General features: G+C 49.7%; 1 long non-coding RNA gene across 1 annotated transcript; it reads left to right on the forward strand.

Annotated features, from left to right (window-relative positions):
• The first annotated feature begins 16,192 nt into the window (after window positions 1–16,192).
• Window positions 16,193–20,959, forward strand: LOC108927068 (uncharacterized). The gene is made up of 3 exons (XR_001965528.2): window positions 16,193–17,144; window positions 17,369–17,790; window positions 20,143–20,959. It is a non-coding gene; the product is annotated as an uncharacterized LOC108927068 (long non-coding RNA).
• The last annotated feature ends 215 nt before the right edge of the window (window positions 20,960–21,174 follow it).

The following is a 21,174-nucleotide window of genomic DNA, read 5'->3' on the forward strand; positions in this document are numbered from 1 at the left end:
CACTTCTTAAGACCATCGTTAATGTGGTGTCAGAAGAGCCAAAGTGGACCTTCAGCGTAGCAGCTAATCTGTGAAAATGCGTAGGAGAAGCGCTGCGCTACGTCGGAGCCGAGGCTCCGCGGTGGTTCTTACCCGGCGCTCCATCCATTGGGAACTACAGCCATTTCTACGCGGCCTTGCAGGAAAACACAAGACACGTGGAGTCCGTTTGTGGGCTATTTGCTGAGAAGTGTCTCAAGATGCTCCCGTTTTATCGCCGCTAGGAGCCGGTGCGGCTTCCTCGAGCAAACATCGGTCCTCGGCCCTGCCATTTTTCTCCTAATTATTTTTTAATTCCCTTATCATGGGGACATTTATCATCCATACACTTTATAGTGGATTAATAAAACCACTATCACTGATGGATGTCTATATGATGAGCAAATTAAGGCAAGCTTAAAAACGACCAATTCTCCTTCACCGTGTCGTCGGGCCCGAAAAGAGACCGCAGCCTGGTTTCGTCGAGGAGAGCGGAGAGATTTTTACAAAGACCTCGAACGCTACCTGTTATTCTGTCCCTGCTGTTTTCGCATTTCCAGGGAGGCTGCGTTTCGGCATATTTTATGCATTTGTTTTGATGTTCATTCTTTAATTTTAATAACACGGTGAGCCTATGGGACATTTTTTGGAAAACAATTTCCATTTGAAAAAGGTCACAAACTGTATATTAAGTCACAATTATGCCCTTCCTGCGACGATGAATTAAATAGTCCAGACTCACCGCTTTGTTTTTGCTTTTCGCTGTAAAATAATACTGCAGCCGAGCCAAACAGAAAAACCTGCTCTGCAAAAACCAACGGAAAAGGTTTTAATATTTATACAATTCTGAAATATTTTCCCCCCATTTCTTTCTTCCACCAGATTTTAAAGAATAACTCTGTAGCATAAGTACCATAAAGCCTTTAAAGGGCTCATGTGTGATGATCAAAACTCCTTTTGTTGCCAAGAAGGGAGTTAAATTAGAAAAAGAAATCCTTCAGCGTGAACCTAAACATCTGATTAGCATCACCTTCTATACTTTGATCTCACAGACAATAGTGTGCAGAGAAGCATCTGCCTTATAGAATAATAACAGCCCCCCGGCGACCCCCCTGAGCACCCCCAGCGAACATGAGCACCTGTTCTGGAGGAGCACGGTAGCAGCATATGCTCACATAACAAGGACTCCAGAGCGAAGCACTTAGTTCATTGCTGTACCGAGGATTCGTGCTGATGTCCGTAATGAGCTGTCTCCTCTCACTCTCCCTCTCTTTCTCTCTCTGTCACACACACACACGTGCACACTATTGGAGATGTGTGCAGGATGTCATTCTGCCAGGAGGTGCCCACATTGTGCCCGGCGGCAGGCATAGTTAGAGTGGAACCACCACTTGGACCTTGATGGGATCCGGTGGATGGAGTTCAGTTGCCCCGACTCCCTTCGCTGTCGAAGCCCAGAGCACCTGAGAGGTGGGCGGTGAACGTGTGTGCGGCCTCGATGTGTGCGCTTTGAGGTGGGCGGTGCAGGAGTCGAGAGTCGGAGGTGAAAGGATCGGCCGGGAGGGGCGCAGGGGGGCCCGGTCTCCAGCCAGAGGTCAGCGAGCTCAGTACCCACACCTTTGAGTCCGGGGTGGATCTGTAGCCACTGGACGTCTCTGTCGCTCCCTAGAGGATCTCTGTGGCCAGTTCACCACTGGAAAGTTTAGGTGTCACCTGTCACTGGGAACTTGCTCCAGCCTCTTCCCTATACCCACCCTGCCCTCTGAATGGCTCTCCTGTGAAGGATGTGACCAAGAGCAAAGAGAGCATCTCCTCTCATCCAGGGACATCTCTGTTACAGTGTGTGCACCGGTTTTCACCAATCCTGGTGGAGCAGCAAGTAGAGCTGGCGTCTCACAGGCCCTGCGCGTAGGTTTGGACCCCACTATGTCTGTGTGGAGTTCGTATGACCCCTCCCAGTTTCCTCCGGGTGCTCTGGTTTCCTCCCACAGTCCAAAGATGCACTTCAAATTAATCAGTGACTCTAAATTGCCTGTAGTGTGTGTATGTATGTGTGCATAGTGCAGTTCTAGTGTGTAGATAATACACTGCAAATACCGTAGTGTATCTAAGTGTCAGCTAAAGATGACACAGCAGTCACCGTGTGTCACTTTTGGAGAATAATGTCCCGTAAGTAAATTAATGTAAATATCAATGTACTGAGGGTCAGTTCCAGCTGCAGGTGGGGGTTGGGCGCTTTCTGGATAACGCGCCATCCGTTACTCCAGCTGTAACTCAAAGGCTGCCAAGAGCAAACGGGTCACACGTTCTCGACACCGGGGAGATGGCGGAAAGCATTTGTCACATGAAGTCGTTCCGACAGTTGTGAGGATTAATCCCCCCCCCCCCCCCCCCCCCCGCGCAGGGGGTCTGCTGGGTTTGCGGCATCTGGCCTGGGGGTTCAGTGTGTGAGGGACAGACGAGCAATGGCAACAACCAATGACGGAGCAGCCGGCACCCCCCAGACCAAGTGAAACTCGGCCTGTTGAGCAGCATTCGGGAATTTTAAAATAATAAAAAACGTGTTGGATGAGACAGCGTGTCCTCATTTGCCGAGATCAATACCCCAGTGTGCCATGGAAAAGCAGGGACAACAATGAACAGCCAAGCCTGAGGGCTGACACCAGCACGCTGTGGGAACGGGACCCCCGTCACCCCACCCAGTTCCCAGACAGGCTGGGGTATGGGGAAGAGCACGCTGCTGCAAAGTACCCTACGCAATTAGCGACCGAGAGAGCGAGGCCTTCCTGTCCTGGCAACACAGCGGGTAGCACTGGTGACTCAGCACCCGAACTGTGTAGGTAAGTGTATGTATAGGTTCGATCCGTGCAGAGGTTGAATGTTGTTGCTGTGTTTTTGTGGCATTTCTCTGGGTACTCTGGTTTCTTCCCGCTGTTCAAAAGTGTGTCTTAGGTGGACTAGTCACCCTTAACACACACACTATGGACAAATTAGACTCGCCAGTTCATCGTGAATCTTTGGACTGTGGGAGGAAACCAGAGCAACCCTAAGAACCCAAACATGATGGAGAAGATGCAAGGTCCCCTCAGACTGAGCTGGATTCGAACCTACGCCGAAACAGTCCAGGCGCAGTGAGGCACTACCTGCTGCACCGCCGTGCAGCCGTTAATAATAATATAACAGTAATAAGTGGGCTCCACAGTGTCTGCCTTCACATTCCGCTAACAGCCGTAGCAGCAGTTAATGCACTGTGCAGGCGTTCGATGCAGATGGGTTGTTGGATTATCTGTAACCACAGATAGAAATCGCAGCAGGTTACGAAGAGCAGGCGAAGCGCGGCTCATCGCTGGATCGCGGTTCATCTTCCCAAAAGGCCGCACCCTCCCCGCAGATTTCCTCCTGCTCCTCGGCGTTACGAAACACACCTCCTCCTCTCGTATCTCTCTTTAATCAATTTTCCAGCTGAAAGGAAAATGAAAACCTCTTTGTCACTCACTGAGCCGCTGAGTTCCCTGGGGGGTGTGACCTCAAACCCACCCGTGGGGGGGCTGCCATCGATCCGTCTCCCTCTAGAACTCCAAAAACTAGGTTTGCGTGATTGGACCAATACTGGACCGGTATTGGATCGGTATTGGACTGAAGCCCCCTTGCACACACCCACGCACCTACACACGCGCACACAGCACGCAGCCCCCGCCCCCGTGAAAGCCGTTCTCAGCCCAGGCCCCCACTACGCCACCTCTCTGCTCATTTGGCTCTTGTAGAAGCTTCTCTCGGTCTATAATCCCTGCTGTTTTCCACCTGACGCTCTAAGTGCTCTTGTCCATGAGTCGCTCTCATCTCCGAACCTTGTGCTGCCAGTAAGGGTTGGAAATGCGCAGCGCTGTGCGTTCGCCACCGTCGGTGTGTGAGCACGGTCCTACAGAGGACCCATCACGTTTCACCCCCACGCGTTGCATGGAAACGTATAAACGTGTAACTCCTACGCTTCCCAGCAGGGTTTAGGGACTTCATTTCTTGACTCTACCAGCCGAGCATCTGATGAGCTCTCGAGTCGGACGTGTGCCCAGTGAGAGGACGCTATGCATAACATGGATTTACCTTTCAGCTTCACGTTTACATTCATTCTTTTCGCAAACACCTCACCTACGACTCAGAGTAAACAAAAGCCCATCAACAGCAGATGAAGAGTTGTAGATGCAGACACGTGACTTCTGAAGCACAGTTATTTTGTCCAATACCATGGTGTTTGGCCGGTGCACATCGCACTGTGTAAAACTGATACGAAATACGGGGGTTGTCGTGACAGATGTTGCGATTCAAAGTTACGGAGCAGCTAGGAGATCTGAAGAGAAGTGCGTCAGAACCGGGTCGGTTCGGGGACCCGTGGATGTTGAAAGGGGTTCAGCAACTCTGAGGGACAGAGGGAGCTCATTCCACCACATCGAGGCCAAAACTGAGAGCCTGCAGACTTTCAGTTTTGGACGCTTGTGAGCGGGACCACCAAGGAGCCGGAGGCGGAGGAGCTCCGTGCTCTTCCTAGGATGCAGGGAGTAATCAGGTCCTGTAGGTATCGGGGTTCAGATCCTTCGACTGCCTTGCAGGCTGCGACCAGAGAGTTGAACGCGACGTCGACAGCTACAGGAAGCCGGCGGAGAGAGACGAGGAGGAGTGATACATGGGAACACTTTGGCAGATCAAACGCAACTCGCACCGCGGCATTCTGGATCAAGATTTATGGGTACCGATGGAGTGAAGGAGGTAAGAGGGGGGAGGCGGCGAGCCTAGGGGGTAGGGAGGGAGGGAGGGAGGGGGGTGAACACATTCGCACCACATCATCGACTTTGTGCTTCTTCCTCACAAATTTCATTACCAGGTGTGACAAATCTGCGCTCGCTTCCTTGTAAATCAACACCTCTGCGAGGCGAGGACGCCATCAGCCGGTTTGTCCTCCTGCCCTGGGGAACGGGCTCCTTCTCGCTCTCGCCGGCGTTCGCGGCGGCGGGGCGCCGAGATGATAGGGAGCTCGCGAGGCACATGTACCGCGACTCACACCAGACAAAGGAAACATAATGAGGGCCCTTTGCCGCGGAGGGGAGGACGCTTCCTTCTGGCTTAATAACACGGCAAGAGAGCGTTCCTGGGACAACAGTAATGATGTGTCGGTGGGTGTCGGTGACATTCCTCGTGGCATTTAGAGAGAGGAAAAATGGGGACCGGAGCAACGGCGGAGGAGAAGGAGCCTTTTGTTTACGGGCTACCCGTCATTGTCTGCGGTTCACATGCAAATTAGCCCTAGAAAGAGTCAGATGATGAAAAATACATAACTTTTCAACCTCTCTTTTAGTTACTCTGGGCAGTTACTCAGCAGAGCATAAACCGGGGAAGTGGTTTGCTTCTCGGAGGACTTACATTTAATTAATTCATTTCATTAAATTTAGCACACCATTTTCTCCAAACGTACTTACTGTTGCTTGCCGTTATTTATTTATTTGGGCAGCTTTTTGCTCATTTTTCTACCAGTACCTTAGGAAGATAGGAGAACATAAATTGTGGAAAGTGGTTTGGCTTATATTTTAAAACTCACCCTATTAAATTCGGCAGACAGTTTTCTCCAAAGTACTTACTCTTGCTTGAAATTATTTAATTGCGCAGCTTTTATGTGTTTTTTACTATTACCTTCATGACATTTTTTAAAAAAATCGTTATTTTTTTACTCATACCCTAGTACCTTTCTCGAGGTACTGTGTCAGGAAGCGGGATTCGAACCCGACGCCTTCGAGCGGACGGTGGCGGCTCGACTTCCGGCATGGATTTGTTTCCAGATTCGCCGTACGAGTTATCTGCCGTCGCTCTTTCGCGGGAGGAGAAAACTCACGATTCCACGTTGACCGCTAATGCGCCGCGACTTCCTTCGAGCTTAATGGGACCTGTCGGCCAAAGCTGACCTTTTCTCGTACGATCGGGACGGCGCGGAAATGCGGCGCTCATAATTCGGATAATGAGCCATTAACATCGACGAACACGGGAGGGAGGTTCCCGAGCAGCGGCGAGACAGGATTAGCTAAGCTACGCGTTAGCTAAGGTGTGCGCGAAAAACACTTAACCCTCTCAGGCAGACGTTGCACGTTAGCTTCAGCCGGTACAGATTTTTCCTACTGCTAGTATTAATTGGGTCCCGAGAGGGATAACTCGGAGATTTAGGGGCGAGAACACGTCCCCGAGCCGGCGACGTGGACAAGATCTGCGCGGAAAACATCGGCTCGACGGCTACATATTAACGGCTCTTGCGCTTATCGACTTTCGGGGCGGAATGTCGAAAAACTTCAGTTTTCAAGTAGGCCCAAGTGACACCGTGTCACACGCGGCGCGTCCGCTCGACGCGGAAACGAAGACGGTTTGGTCCCGCGTTCCGTAGGATCCCAGCTGGTTCGTGCGAAGTCGAACGCGTTTCCGTGTCGCGGGATGAGGAAAAGCGCAGCGCAATATTTAGGAGCTACTCCTGTCCGTCGGGCGTAAATAACAGCGGCGACGTAGTGGACGCGACCGAGTCCAACTGCGCTCGTTCAGCTGCGGTTGAAGTCAAAATGAAAAACAAATGCCAGCGGACGGATTCATAACTCGTCACTCCAAAGAGCGAGCAGCGATATTTACACATTTGAGCGCTCGTTTTTAAAGCGAAAATGTATATTGCCGGACGGGCCTCGGTGCGACTCTTGTGTCCATTACTGCGAGCCACTTCCGCTGTATAATCTGCCCAGTGTCAACGGTCCCACTTGTTAAGGTATAGAGAGTGAACCTCGTTTTTACCCTGACTCGTGTGGCTGCCGACCGTCAAGGACTCTTATGAGCGAAACAAGATCTTTGGTCGTCTGTGGATCATTGCTGTTGTCACAATGCTAATTGGACAGTTGAAACTCTTTAAAGAACACTGGGAAGCCTCCTTTCATATGTTAAATATTTCCTCCCTCCTGCTGTGAAGGTGGATGCTTGCAGTTCCGTTTAGTTTATTTATTTTTTTTTTTCCAGGCTAAATCTTGCATACCTTTGAAGATGCCTTTATCTCTACCAGGGTCCACTGGGAAATTTGTTTTGCAGGCCAAAAGAGGCTGTGACACACAAAAGCATCAAAGGCAGCACGATGCTGTTATTTCTTTGACATCTTTCCATGCAAGACGGACTCGGGTGAAAATTTTCAGCGGGGACTGACGCGCAGGGGTCGTCAAAGGCGCCGACGGCCTTGTTTGGTAACTTCTAGAGATTTGGACCGACTCCTTGACCGTGCTGACCACATTGTGTGTGCGTGTGTCTCATTGTATCACGTGATGACGGATGTGACTTACTGTTGTATCCTGCTCCGATTCCTAATCAGTGATGCTGTAGGTGACACGTCGGGGGCCGGGTTCATAAAGCAACTCATCTCTCACCTCCAAGGCCTTTCCGTGATGTCACCTGGGGAGAAACCACAAGAAAATATGGACAGGTGATCAGCCAGCACCGCTGTGATGGATGTTTAATGTTGAGAAACAAAAGTCACTTCTGTTGCAATCCTCCTTCTGTACAGTATCAATGGAACTGATGTCTATTTCTAAGTTTAAACGAGATAATTTAAGGTAACACTTTCGTGGCCAGGTGTGTTTGCACATACAGGGAATTTGACGTGATGGTGCTCCTTCAGACGAGTTCAACGTACTGAACATCAAAGTATAAGCATTTAGTCATGAATTTTGAAGACAATGCAATAAATCATCCACAGTGTAATAGAGTTACTTACAGGAATGTGTGTGACCGTGATGTGAGTGTAGAGGTGGAAATAGCAGTAAGATAAGGTATCAGCAGGTGCAGATTTTGACAGCCCATGAATTAGATGACATAGGGGTTTGAGCCATCATCTCTGAAGCTGGAGGTTGTGGGTTCCAACCTAACCTCCTTCTCTGGTGTCCTTGACTAAGGTACTAACGGTGGGTTGATGCTGTGAAAGTTGTTGTATAAATGCTGTATAAATCAGTGTAAGCAGCTTTGGGGAAACGCAACAGATGAATAGAGGTGTGCTTCCAGCAGACATGTGACACTTTAATAACATGTCAGAGTATTAATCCCTTTACGTTTAGGATCCTTCGGCCTGACACTTTGAGACGAGTGGCTTTATACGCTTCGCTATGAGAAAAAAGGCATCATTCTGTGTTGCGCTGACTTTACACTGGGGTTACCGCCTGTGTGTTCTGTGTTTTACCAGGGGTGTGAGAAGTGGGTCTGCTGAGAGCTAAGGGCGTCTCTTCAATTAGAGACGTGTTTTCAGCTCCTGAGCAGGATGGAGGAGGGGGCGGCGTGTGGACCTCGGAGGGGGAACGAGGGGGGTCCGAACAGAGCCCAGTTAAAGGAAGAAGAGCCAGAACAGACCACTTCGAGGCTCCGGAGGAACCTGTGAGGGTCCAGTTGGCGACAGACGTCTCACAGCCAGGCACTGTGGTGTTGGAGGTAGGAGGCCTACAATTTTCACAGCGAATAACCTTTAAGGAGGGAATGCGGCTCTGCCGAACGCGCCAATTATTTCTGGTGCCAGGACCAATTGGAAAGTTCATACATTTTTAATCCACTCTTTTTGTCATTTGTGTAAGCCTCAGGCCCTGGGTCTTTCTAAGCGCAATTAATTTTAATAAACTTCCTCAAAAGGTCAGAAGCCAATGATGGATTATGGATTTTTTTTAATTTTGACCCTTTGAGTTTTTCTAAATTTAAGCGAACAAAGTCACGACTGCGGGGTGAAATCTGCTGCTGGACTGTAAAAGAGAAATCATCCCAGGCTCAATAATTAAAGTTTGCCTTTTATTGTATTTTGAAGGAGTAGGATGAGTAGATTGCGTTGGCCGACCCTGGATGGTCCCCCGGCTCTGAGGGCGGCCCAGAGCCACGCGACTCACCCGTGCTGGTCAGAGTGGAGACGCAGCACTCTGGTCTTGACCCTTACAGATGCTGGGTTAAGCCTCTGCTGATGGTCCAGTAGAACCTGGAGAGGCAGTGGGCCATCTGCCGGAGAGCACACCAGCGCCCCCCACTGGAGGGAATCGGCACACTGAGCCCATCAAAAGGGAGACAGAGTGGTCATTAACACAGCGGAGGCCTCGATTGCCCCAACGCTCAACACCCTCGTTGGTGTTTCATGAAGCGGGGAGGAAAAAGCCTGTTCAAGTTGTTCTTCTCTAATAACAGGGGCAGCAAGGCATGGATAGGCTTAGTGAGAGGATGGAAGGGATATCATTTACATTTATCTAACACTTTTTCTCCAAACTTACAATGTTAAAGTACAGTACAACTATTTACCCGTTTATCCAGCTGGGTATTTTCATTGGAGTAAGTTTTTTAGGGTGAGTATCTTACTCAAGGGTGCTACAGCTGGAAGTGGAATTCAAACCTGCGACCTTTGGATCCAAAGGCAGCAGCAGCTCTAACCACTACGCAACCAACTGTCCCCCTATTCCTGCCTCTCAGCTTGTGGGAAAACTGGCCCCGAGCAGGACAGCGCCATCCTCTGGTCTATGTTTGCACCAACTGATGTGTATCCCACTATGAATTACAGTCAGTTCTGCAATATTGTGAGAGCTGAGCTCCTATGAAACATCACGTTGTGACGATTCACATAATAAGAACAACAGTTGTAAGAAGAGAAACTTGCTTAAGGGCAGAGCACATAAAATACAGTTATCAACACCTACAAAACTCAGTCGCACCCATAGCTAAATTAGAAGACAAAGAAATATAATCTATTGCAAATAAAGCGGTACAGCACATACATTCATGAAAGAGTGCGTGGCTAGAGACTCTTTGTTCTTTCGTTTCTTTCTAAGAGCTTTGTAATATCTGAGTTCTTTTCTAACATTAAAGCCCTTCTTTTATGATCTCCACCAACGCTTGGACAACCAGAACGCCTCTCTATGTTCTTATCAGAAGTGGATAGTGGTTAGCACTGCCACCTTCTACTTGAGGGACCCATGTTTGAATTCCACCTCTTGCTGCTGTACTCTTAATTGAGAGTAAAAATTATCTTACCTATAAATGGGCAAGTCATTGTAAGTCACTTTTCTTTCATTTCCCCCACCTTCTCCACCAATGTGAATTTATATAGGAGATATGATGGGGGGGGATTTTATAACTGGGAACTCTGGACCCTAAACAGATATTTTGGTTCATCGTGAAAATAGACAGAATGATCTGATGGTCTGAAGCCTGTGAAAGTGCCAGAAAACATGGACATACCTCAACAGGGTAAAGTCTTCCCTCATTACAGAGAAGCGGAAATAACTGGCGATGAAATGAAAGCTGCCAGGAATCAGTGTAATTCATGGGCATAAAGAGCAACTGGGCATGTCGATGTAGCGTGCTGAGGACGAAGAGCGTCGCTTTACGGATGGGCTCGTGTTCCAAGAGGACAGATGATCGCCAGTGGGACTGCGGTTGTCCTATGGCCATAATGTCCGATGACAGCCTTGCGTGGTCCGGGAGCAGCAGGAAGGGAGGAGGTTCAAGCCCATTCTGGGGGATGAGCTGCACTACTCGGCCTCTATCCTCCCCCCTCGCTTACTCATAACTAGTCCGATATCCCAACTGTCCCATTAATGCGCTATGAATAGCGTAACGCAGAGTACCCAAATGGTTAGAGCTGCTGCTTTGGGACTCAGCAGGTGTGGGTTCGAATCCCACCTCCTGCTGCAGTATCCTTGAGCAAGGTATTTACTCGAAGTGATACAGTAAGGCTTTCCCATCTGTATAAAAGGGTAAGCATATGCATAAATGTTTGAGTTCCCTCAACATTCAATAAGGGTTTAGAGCCCCTCTCTTTCAGACCCACTTCTCTCCTGATCTCCTAAATAAAGTAGTAAAGCAACTCTCTTTCCTCAGTGTCATTTGGCAGAATATACGCATCGAATTACAACGTCAAGCAGACGCCGCTGATGGCGGACGTAACACAATCTGTATTCATAGGCACCGCGATACAGCTCCGCTCGACCTATCTGTGTGTTTAGCTAACTGCATCCGTTCTGCTTTTCTCCCTTCGTGCTGCGAGAGGGTGACGCAAACTCGGGCAGAGAGATTTCTACAACAATAAACCTCAAAGCTCGGTCTTGCAACGCATCTATATTTGGTTCAGAGAACGGAGCGGGAGGGAAGAAAGACGGCGGCAAACGGCAGGTTCGTCGGGGAGGTTAAAAAGAGGCCCGCGGAGGTCTCCGAGGAAATGCGCGTGTTTACCTAAGGCTAGCAGAAATATGGAAATAGATGAAAAGGAAGGGAGAAGCTTCCACTCTTGTATTTGGGGCCGGTATCTCCGGGTGAGAAGCGCGTGAACAAAGTGCTTTTTTGTCTCCCCGTTTCTCCCTCCCAGGTGTGCCGGGCCGAGAGAAGCGAAGACGGTAATTACGGTGCCGAAGCGGGCGCCGTGTCGGAGCGTAAGAACGCGCACGTGCGCCGCTCAAACAAACAGAGCCTCTCCGAAGACCGTTCCGCAGCATCGCACCTTCTTTCCGATTGGCATATCATCATTTGGATCTTTTTTTCTCAATCCAAATTTCGTTTTTTCCACCAAAGCGGGAACGCCGGATTCTGTTTGCGCGGATCGAAGGCGGGGGCCGGCGGAGGCCTCGGTTACAGACAGCGGGCGCCTGTCTGCGAGAGGGTTTCTTCAACTTCAAACTCTCGAAAGACCGCAAGGGCAGCACCCCCCGACCCCTGCGCCACCTCTCACCGTTCCCCCGAGCGACTCATTTGAAAACAGAATCGAAAGGTCCGACAGCCACACGGACCACACAGAAATGACATTTAGAAATGATAGGAAACCTGACAAAATCATTTCCCCCCTCTGTCTGCTCTGGCGGTTTTCCTTCCTCCTCCTTAAGATGTAGCCGAAGAGCTGCCCCCCCATCTCAGAATTGAGACAGATATGCCCAGCCTTGCGGAACACGCTTTAGCCGTTCCTGTTGCTGTCCGTCCGTACCCCCCCCCCCCCCACCCCCACCATCTCCCGTCCTCCAGAATTGAATTCTGCTGGTGTGAAGGTGCCAGGATAAAAGCCTGTGTGGCAGCAGCCCAACTCCCCCAGCACGCCCCAGGGTGGTTCCCTCGTGCGTGCGTTTAAGTTTGGAATTGATGAAATAATGAGATTGTGGATGCAGCCAAAGCTCCAGCCCTGCCGGACAACAAAAAAAGAAAAAAACATCCCTCTGTAATATCTTTTCTTTTCATTTCCATCTGCCGGCTGTTTATAAATTCTGTCCAATAACAGCAGACATGCGAGTGTCAAGAGGCTGGACAGTCTGTATCTCTGCCCCCCGTTCTTCGCCTCTGTGCCCCAAGGGCTTCTGCGTGAGTTGGGAAGGTTTTGGGTAGACGGTGTCTCGTTTCCATCGTTTAAACGGAGAGCTCACGGTACTGAAATCTGGCCCAATGTGCCATCTTGAAAGCTTGCCCATAAAATGTCGATCCTGTTGAAAAATGATGCTCTACCAGCAGGGTGCGTGACGGTCGGGGCCGCTGCCTTGCAAGCTGAAGGTCGCTGGGTCAAGTCCCACTTCTGCTGTATTGCTGAAGATCAAGGTAGGTACCCAGAATTCCAGCTCTATAAATGGGTTCATGATTATGAGCAGTTTGTGACACACACCTAACACTCTAAGTCTAAAGTCATGAGCAAGACAAGGGTTAATAATTTCTTTCAGATGAAAATACCTCTTTAATCACTTTGGCTAATGCCACCAGGTACACATTGTACTCATTGCACACTTAATTTTTTTACCAAAAGATCTCTGTGAGGTTCATTTCTGTTAAAAAGACATTCTATTTCCATTAATTTTAAATGGGAAAAATTACCGAGTTCCCGCATTTCCAGACATCACCATCGTCCTCCCCAAACACACAAGACTCAGAAATAGCACAACATAAATGCAATAATGATGGTTATACCATCAAGTGAATGTGTAATGATAATGATGATGGCTATCAATAGCTATAAAAGTAAATTAGAGCTGCTGCCTTTGGCCCCGAAGGTTGCAAGTTCGAACCCCACCTCCAGTTGTAGTACCCTGCAGCAAGGTACTTACTCTAAATTGCTCCACTAAAATTACCCAGCTGTATAAATGGATAAATAATTCTAAGTGGCTTAAGATTGTAAGTCTCTGTGGATAAAAGCGTCAGATAAACGAATAAATGGAAACTCATACCTGAAGAGTTTAATCGGTGACTTACTGCTGAATGAATAAGGTGCGGTGCGATGTGGGAAGTGAAGAACTTGGGTTGTGCATGACGGCAGAGGAGACGAGCTGGACATGTGTTCCACTGCGTTTGTGTTGTCTTCTACTTCTTTGTCCTCACATAAGACACTTTACACTCAACTTTTATTGACGTGCGTCATATGTGTGTTTTCGTCCCTAGCTGTTGTCTCCGTTTGCCCTATTAACAGATGATTTCCCCCGAACAAGTGATCCGGTGCTTTCCCTCCGAAATCGCACAATCCGTTATGGTAAAATTTCGCTAAGGACTTGTCTGATAAGTGGATGTGGAGGACACCGTAGACCAATCTGTCCCACAGAGCACCTCCTGTTGGTCATCGGAGGGTCAGTGTGTAGAAGGCAGCTGAAGTGAAGACGGGCTGAAGGTGAGGCTCATTAACAGGCGTTCAATCAACCTGGCTTGGGGGGGGCGCCGCGGCACATATGAAAGCCCAACCACATGGGGCTCTTTGTCTAATCAATGACAACCCCTCTCCCAATCAATGAGATTCAAAAGGCGCCCTGAGAAAAGAGCTCAATAAATTACTTACTGGAGGTAATCCACCAACTTCAGAGCGTCAGAACGAGTAAAATGACATGAAATGGAACCCCCCCCCCAAGCCAAGCCTAATAATGTGATTACCTTCCCAAATAAGAAGCTTACTTCCTTTTCACAGGAGCTGTGTGGCGAAGGCAAAGGCGGCAGCAATTTCGGGATGGAAATGTGGCGATAAACTCAATCAGGAGACGGGCCTAATCAAAGCAGCACATTATCTGCGCCTTGGAAGGGGTCACTAACATGTCACGGATGATGTAAATGAAAAAGCGATGTCTCGCCTTTGCATACCTAGCAGACGGTTGACCTTGCAGAGTGCGGAGGAACCTCTGATACGGCTCTTTAGACCTGTTTCAGTGCGGACGCTTCTCTGCGTCTACAGTCGGCCCGGGCCTGCTGCTCGGTCCAACATGCGCAGAATTAAACGGGCTTAACAAAGCAAGTGGCGCAACAGTAACGCTCGTGCCTCGTAGTGCTTGAGATGCGTGTTTGGCCGTCGGCTCGAATCTGGATTACGCTGTATGGACTGTGCATGCTATCCCGTTTTTGAAATCCAAAGACCACGCGCTGAAGAAGGCGATGGTAAACCACTCCAGTACCCTGCCTTATCACAAAAACGATGGCTCGACAGGACTTACCCTACCCAAGTGTCCAATAGCTCGGGCTGCTGCTTTGGGATCTGAAGGTGCCTCGATCAAATGCAGCTCCAAAGCAGTTCTCTTAATCATGGAACTTACCCTGGATCGATACAGTAAGAAACACTTAGCTGTATTATTGGGTAGATCATGGTGAGTCGCTTAGTGTACAAACCAAACGCTGTATATCGCGTTGGGCACAGCCAAATAAGGAATTAACTGCGGAGCTCAAAGACTACCAAGAGGTTGTGCTGAGGATCCATGTAAAATATTATGTACAGTTCAAGATGTACCCGTGATTTAAGTAGAGCGTGTTAGGTTTGGACGTGAGGTGTTAAGTAAATATGAGGAAAAAGAATGGTTTAATATCAAATCAGGAATCAAATCGGACCAACGCAGCAAGACCAGAGCTCCATGCAGAGGTCATCTGAGGTCACAATTCAGGTAGGACCAAAAAGTCGGAGGCCGCGTAGCCCCGCGCGGTGTTTTTTTGGAATCGGCTGAGATGCTAATCGCAGCTCCTCTGACAAGCAGCGGAAAATGTCTTGACTCAGCTTATAAGACCAGCATGTTTTAAGTATTGAAATATGTATGATGAGCTGTTGAGAAAGGTCGGTATAAGGTCGTGCTCTCACTGGACCTCGGCCAGTTTTGGGTCCCAGTCCCATATGTCTGCGTCCTGCAGGCCGAACGTGTCAGTGGCTCAACGTGTGCTCCTGGAACCCTGAGATGTCGTCTGTCGCCTGGGTCAGACAGAACACGTTTCCCGTTGATTCCAGCACGCAGCCCTTCTGGAATGTTCTCTGCCTGCGGTGTTGGACAAGTTGTAATCATGTAATGAGATGCCACTCGAAATATTATGAAAGTAAGGCCTTTTTGTGATGCTGGGAAGTTGACTCAAGCTGGTAAGTTTGATCGCTGTGATGCTGTTTATGGTTGTCTCCCGAAAAAGCTAACCGATGGACTTCAGCTGGTGTCGAATTCTGCGGCCTGACTCCGGACTAAGACAAAAAGAGTCCATTTAACACCTGTGCTTAAATGGTATCGGTTACCTGTAACCTTCAGAAGTGATTTCAAGATTATTATAATAGTCTGACTGTGGACCAATCAGAGTGCTTCATTTTCAGTAGCTGTTGACTGAGACCAGTGAGACTACCGGCTTCACTGTTACATCTGACTGTGGACCAATCAGAGTGTTTCTTGTTTAGTACCTCCCTGACTGTGGACCAATGGGACTGTTGGCTCTGTAACAGTCTCACTGTGGACTGTGCTTCTTTCTCTGTCACTGACTGTAGAACCAATCACACTGCTGGCTTCTCTGTTACTGTGTGACCTTGGACCAATGAGGTTGCGAGTTTCTACGGTTATGACCAATGACATGGCTAGCTTTGCTGTCTCTGACCGAATGTGGCCTTATAGTTCGGCTGGACTTCGTGACACAATCTGAACACGTATTAATAAGGCGAAGTGGCGGGCGATTCTAAGAGACTGAAAGGTCAACCCAGCCCCTAGTGTCCAGGCCGGACCGAAAGCTTGGAGAGCCCTTCCGTACATTCCTCAGTGCTGTGCTCCACGGAAGATTCTAGAACACAACTGTCCAGGTGGGGCCCTTGAAAATCGGTCCGTTTCTGATTAAATACTTCAGACGTTCCTTTGTAAGGAAAGGCAGTCATGTAGGCTTTAGCAGGGCTCCAGTAATCAGAAAGTACTGGCGAGTACTCAGTAATCACCGACACAACGGCAACAAAATGAGGTCTGATTCTACACATGTTTAAGGTCATGATATGATACTTCTCAAGAAAACAAACGAGAGACAGAAGAGATCTCGAAGGTCTGTCACACGTTAAAATGATAATATTTCATATTGTATTGTGTTGTCTTAATTGATAGTTATTTACGAATGAAGACGAGTGGGTGCCGAGACAAAAATCGCGTCGAACAGCAGTTCAAAAGCCCGTCACTGATGCCTTCCTCCCTTACATTTGGGCTCCCTTCGAAGACGCAAGCCCCCGTATTCCTCTCTTTTGTGATGTGGGGGTCCTGTTTTGTCAGAGCTGGGGGGGAGGGGCCTCAAACACCAACTCCTTTGTGGGCGCTCTCATTCCGCATGAGTCGAGTGGCTCGTCGTGGCGCCCGTCGCTTGACACGTTGAAAAGGTTGCAGCTCGTCTGAAGAGCGGCCCCGTCCCATTAACAATTCATGGAAAGTGTTTAAGGCGTCTGACCTATATTCGGCATTAAAAAAAAAAGTGGCGCTGAGGCTGGGGGAGGAAAATCCCTGGAAATGGGGACACAAAGTTAATAACAATAAAGGGTTTAAATAACCATTGAAAACGGTATAGGTTTTGATCCTGTCTTTTTCCCTGCTTTCTTAGAGACGCGTCTTACGGTCCACAGCGCCGTCGCTCTCTGCCTGTCTGCGGCGTGTGACGTGGCGGCTGCGCTCAAACCGGGTCTACGTGTTTCCGTCAAAGACCAAGAGTCCTGGAACTGAAAGGCTGTGACCCGGACCGACCGCAGCGACTCCCGTCTCTGAGCTCCAGGCTGCATGCTGACGGCACCCAGATCGCACCGAGATGGGTTAAAACATAATGACCCACGATGTCACCCAACGGAACCATACGCGCGTTTCCCAGAAGCCCACGGTGCTCTGCGGTATCGGCGCTCCTTGACAATAAGCGTAAGAAAATAATGTCGAGAGAGAGAAAAAAACACACACCAACAATGGGGACGCTTCAGAAAGCTTTTCCCAGGAGCCCTCGCTGCTCGTGTTGTTTTGCGAGGGGGAAAAGTGCGTTGAGGCGAAAGCCGAGGCTTTTAGATCTCCCCGCTGAGTTATTATTTATGCCTTTATTTCACGGGCTTTTGTGCAGCGGGTCTTTACACGGGTTCATGCGTTTTTAGGACCTTTCTGAGTTGTGCCGACGGATGGACGGAGGAGGGCGCCGGCGAGGGCGCTGGGCCGCACCTGGGCCAGCAGACAGTCCGGGAGGCGCCCGCTGCCTTCGGAAACCCGACGAGCCGGCGATCGGCGACGGGAGATGCGGCGAACGATTCGCTCCGGGGTCTAATCCCGGAACATCGCCGAGATGCGTCGGCTGAGAAGCCAAGTGTTTAGTCAGCGCTCTGCTCTCTTGGCTCCTGGACGAGCGAGACGGACCTGATGGAGATGTGTCTCAGCAGAGCGGAAATCCACCGAGGAATGATTCGCTGGAACAGTTAGCAGGCGCCGGCTTGTTTGTCACATTAAGAGCTTTAATGCCGCATAAGCGACGGAAAACCCGAAAACACAAAAATCTGCTCTCTGTTGGTGGATGGATAGAATGGTAAGTAGGTTAGGCCTGGTGGGTAATGTCATGTTTACATTTACATTTATTTATTTATCAGACACTTTTCTCCGAAGCAGCTTCCAATGAACTCTATGAAGTGTTATGAGCCCACACACCTTATTCACCGCGGTGACTTACACTGCTAGATACACTACTTACACTGGGTCACTCATCCATGCATCAGTGGAACACACACACTCTCACACACTATGGGGGAAACAGAACAGCATGTTTTTGGAGTGTGGGAGGAAACCAGAGCACCTGGAGGAAACCCACACAGACAAGGGGAGAACATGCAGACTCCACACAGACTGAGCAGGGGTCAAACCCCTGCCCTCTCGCACCACCCAGGCGCTGCGAGAGAGCAGCGCTACTCGCTGTGCTGCCCCGTTTAGCATTTTTTCCCTGTACTGAAGGTCACTGGTTTGAATTCCTGCTCCCACTGCGCTTACCATGAATTACTCCAGTAAAAATACTCTGCTGTATAAATGGGAAAATCAGTGAAAGTAGCTTTGTATTCAAGTGAAACCTTGGAGAACAGAGTCAGGTAAATAATGACTTAATGAGAAACAATAGAAGACACACACACACACACACACACACACACACACACACACACACACACACACACCCTTAAAAACTATCCAGGCTGTTCTCCTATGGTGCTCAGCCCAGAGCTGACAGTGGGGGCTGTTGGGTAACCAGAACAGCAGGTGATCTCCAGCACCTCAGCTCACCATGTGCCCCAGGCCCCCTTTAGGCAGCCTGGACAGGGAACATTTAGAGAACAAAACACTCTGACTGTTCTGCCAAAACATATCAAGCGGAAAGAGGAGAAAGTAGCAAAGATCACCTGAAAGGTATGAAAACTTTTTTTTTAATCAACCGACCGAGCATCCAAAGCCCTTCTGTATTGGCACATAAAGTGTCCATGCAAAGTCCCCATTAATATCACCTGCCTCACCTGATGAATAAAGAGACCCCCCAAGGGCAGGTGGAGTAGCGGACAGGTGCTGCACGTTAAGGTTTGCTGTGAAAGTTCACCGTAGGGTCCGAATGCTGGAAAAAATGCAAACTCTGCTCGTGACATAAGCATGAGATCAAAATGCAAGAAGTGTGCAATATAACATTTGGTGCCAAATAACATGCCGGAAAAATATTTTCCGTCTGGACGGTGAAATACACACACACACACATTTTCAGAACCGCTTGCCCCATACGGGGTCACGGGGAACCGGAGCCTACCCGGCAACACAGGGCGTAAGGCCGGAGGGGGAGGGGACACACCCAGGACGGGACGCCAGGCCATCGCAAGGCACCCCAAGCGGGACTCGAACCCCAGACCCACTGGAGAGCAGGACTGTGGTCCAACCCACTGCACCACCGCGTCCCCCTCACGGTGAAATATGCTAGAATAAAAAAAAAATGTTCTCTGGCTCAACCTTATGGAAGACGACCCTTCCTCGTGATTGGAACTAGAACCCTTCTGGTAGCAGGTGCGGCTTTATCGCAGCGTTCCAGCGAAAGCGCGCAGGGTAACGGTCTCCTCCTCCAGCCCGAAACCCCCACCGAGTCCTGCTGCTGCCGGGAGCCGACGTGCAATTTCACAGCTTGTTATAGTGGCGGAGGGTATCATTTAAAGGAGACCAAGAATGAGGAAAGCGAAGGTGCTGGCTGCACTGGCCGAGCGGCGACTCTGGACTCGGGGCCGGGAGGACGTCCAGATGCTGCCAGGGGACTGAGTAAATGCGGAATAGAAAACAAAGTCTTTGTAGGGGGAGGGCCCTAGTTTAAATGCAGGAAAACACAGCAGATATAAAAACCTCTTGGGAAACTCATGAATAGGTAAACACTGCTAGTCGAGTCAACGACCTCTCTTTTTTACAGCAGTGTTTAAACTCCCCTCTACTCTGGTGCCTCTTCTTCACTGTAACCCTAAATGTGGGGGCAGCATGGTGACGCAGCGACTAGCACTGCTGTCTCGCAGTGAGAGGGCGTGGGTTCGATCCCCACTCAGTCTGTATAGAGTTTGCATGGTCTGCTCATGTCTGTGTGGGTTTCTGCTGGGCGCTCTGGTTTCCTCCCACACTCCAAAGACATGCTGTTCAGGTTCAGCCATAGTGTGTGTGTGTTCCACTGATGTATGGATGAGTGACCCATTGTAAGTAGCGTACAGTACTAGTGTCAGTCAGCTTGGTGAATAAGGTGTGTGGGCTGATAACACTTCATAGAGTTCATTGGAAGCTGTTTTGGAGAAAAGCATCTGATGAATAAGTAATTGTAAATATAACCCTGTCCTCACCTCCACTAATGCTACCACCCCAGTGACCCCTTGCTTTCTGCCCCCAGCCAGGCCGGAATTCCTGAGAAATCTGTCTTCGCGGGATCTCCTGAGCCTTGCGGCTCTCTTTTCGTTGATGTATATCCTCTTTCCTCTGAATGCTTCTGCTGAGGCGAGAAGGGCAGACCGTAACCACCCCTGGAACTGGAGAGCTGAGCTCCATGCCGATGAACCCCCCATCTCGGTCCTCATGGCTGAGAAAGCAGATCACAATAAAATTACGCAAACTGGGTTATTCCTAGAGCAGAACAGGGGATCATATGTGTATACGGCTTCCTGCACGTTCTCTTTCTGCTCATCATTTCAGTGTAAATCTCTTCACCTAAATATCTCATTTCAGTTCTGAGCCCCTGATCCACGGGCTCCCGTCGACGAGCCCAACTCTTTCAAGCTCGGACCCTCCCCACGGAAGGGCCACGGCGCCTCGCCGCCGGTGTTCCCCCGGGGTGGGCGATGCCTTGACGTTTTCATGCTCCTTGCGCAATTTGCACTCTGTTTACTCCGCTGTCCGCCTCCATCAGCGTGGGCACATCGGAGTGACATCGACAAGAGACCCGCAATCTTTTCATGTCAAAGCGGCCCACATTTTCCACTTGACTACAGAAAGGCTCTCTGCGAGTTCACACGTGGCCCTCCCTCCCCACGCCCTGCCTGCCCCCAAGAGGGGCAAAATGGACCGGGCCTGTATGAGTGTGCGAGCCCTGGGACTCTGGGACGGGGCCAAGAAAGCGAGCGATTTCAGCACTCGGACTCGGACAGGGAAGGGAATAAGAACAATGCGGCAGGCTGGGGATGCAGCGCTTTAGATGCCGAATACGGATGGAGACGCACAAACATGCTGCACGTAACAGTGAGGCTCTTACTTGGGACGTGGCCATTAAATTACCTCAAGACGCGGGGAAAGGCACACCTTTGCTGCAGTACGTGCGCGTTTATCAAATCGCAAAATCTCCTGCTTTGTTATTGATCAGAAAGTGAGGTGTAGGCGTTGCGGGGGAGGGGCGGGGGGGGGGCTTTGCTAATGGCCTTTCTATGGCTTT

This window comes from Scleropages formosus, chromosome 4, assembly GCF_900964775.1.
Source record: "Scleropages formosus chromosome 4, fSclFor1.1, whole genome shotgun sequence".
NCBI lineage: Eukaryota > Metazoa > Chordata > Actinopteri > Osteoglossiformes > Osteoglossidae > Scleropages > Scleropages formosus.